Source organism: Trichechus manatus, unplaced genomic scaffold (assembly GCF_000243295.1).
Source record: "Trichechus manatus latirostris isolate Lorelei unplaced genomic scaffold, TriManLat1.0 scaffold00184, whole genome shotgun sequence".
NCBI classification, from domain to species: Eukaryota; Metazoa; Chordata; class Mammalia; order Sirenia; family Trichechidae; genus Trichechus; species Trichechus manatus.
The window spans coordinates 903,416-905,291 of NW_004444120.1; positions in this window are offsets into that span (position 1 = coordinate 903,416).

Below are 1,876 nucleotides of genomic sequence, written 5' to 3' on the forward strand. Positions count from 1 at the left end.
CAATAATCTTTAGAATCAGACCCTTCCTCTCGCCAACAACTGCACACACAAACACACACCATTATAAAGCCCTCATACTACATTAAAAGGTTAAAAAAAAAAAATTACAGGGAAGTTTCTTCCAAAGCATAGTATTATGGATTAAGGGAAAAAGTCAGCCCCCTGCCCAAGGACGTAGCCCCCTTAGGACCAGAGTGCACTTCCTGGCTACTGTTCTGGGTTGCCCAATTTAAAAGGAAGATTTGAATGAAAAAGCGTCATATATCCTCCCCTGAGAATTTCTAGCTCTCGCCTGGCGTCTGGGCTCACAGTGCACGCCGTTCTGACCGCATACCTTGCTGTAGCCTCACCCTCTGGCTCCTTCTGCTTGTCTCAGGGTTCTCAGTCTTGACCCTTGGTCCATTTTACTTGCTCACACATACCTCCAACCAAAACCTACTCCCGTTGAGTTGATTCCAACTCAACTCAGTCAGAGTAGAACTGCCCCATAGGGTTTCCAAGGCTGCAAATCTTTTCTGGAAGCAGACTGCCACAGCTGTCTCCCATGGAGCGGCTGAGAGGTTTGAACTGATGACCTTGTGGTTAACAGTCAAGCGCTTTAACCACTGCACCCCCAGGATTCCTTTCACATACCTTAGGTCTCAGTATTTTTCAACATGCCCTACAGCCCCTCCCTTCCTCACTGCCATCCGGACTCACCTAGTCAGACCATTGCTTTCTCGGAGCCTGGCCAAGGAGCTGGACCGCAGATGAACAGCTTCTCTACTGGCCCCCATGAGCCTCTCCCAAATAAAGGAGAGGAAATGAGAGACATCGGCAGGCCTGCAGGGGAGATACTTCAGCCCCTCCACCTCCTTCAAATGGTAGAACCAGGGGAAAAAGTCAGAATATCCTGAGTCTGACGATGTGGAAATGGGGCCAAAGGAATTAGGTGACTTGCCCAAGGACATTTCAAATTAGAAACTGGGTCAGCTCTGACCATCAACCTCCAGGTGCCCAGTCTAGTCTATCTGTATCACGCACGCCACACTGCTTCACACCCTGAATGCTGTTGTTGTGTTGTTGTGGGCTATCAGGTAGATTCCAACTCATGGCGACCCTATAAGACAGGAAGAACCGCCCCACACGATTTCCTGGGCTGCAATCCTCACAGGGGAAACCTGTAAAACAGTGGTTAAGTGTAGCTTAACCAACCAAAAGGTCGGCAGTTCGAATCCACCAGCCTTTCCTTGGAAACTCTATGGGGCAGTTCTACTCTGTTCTGTAGGGTCGCTATGAGTTGGAATCAACCCGATGGCAACGGGTGTAATCTTTACAGGAGCAGATCGCCAGGTCTTTCTCCCACTGAGTGGCTGGTGGGTTTGAGTTGCCTACCTTTTGGTTAGCAGCTGAGCAAGTAAACACTGTGCCACCAGGGCTCCTTTGTATACAATTACTATCCCATTTATTCATAAATCAGTCCTTGTATGAGAGGGTACAGTGTGAAGAAAAGGAAAGATATGTTAGTTGATACCACTGATATCACTACAGCTTGTTTATTTATTATTTAAAATAGAACCAGTAAATTAAATGAAATGATTAAGAGCCACATCAAGGACAGAGCAAGAGGGCCTGGGAGGAGAGCTGTACTAGAAAAAAATAATAGCAAACATTTTGGAGGGTCTTCTATGTGCCAGGTTCTGTGCTGGGACTTCTCATTTGTCCTCTTCAACCCTCTCAATATTCCTGCCAGATAAGCATCATCATTTTCAATTTACCTTGCGAGGCAGCTAAGTTCTGAGAAGTGAAGTAACCTGCCCCAGGTCACAAAACTAGTCAGTGGCGTGGCCAGGATGTGAACTCAGGACTATTAGACGGGAAGCCCAAGCTATTTTCC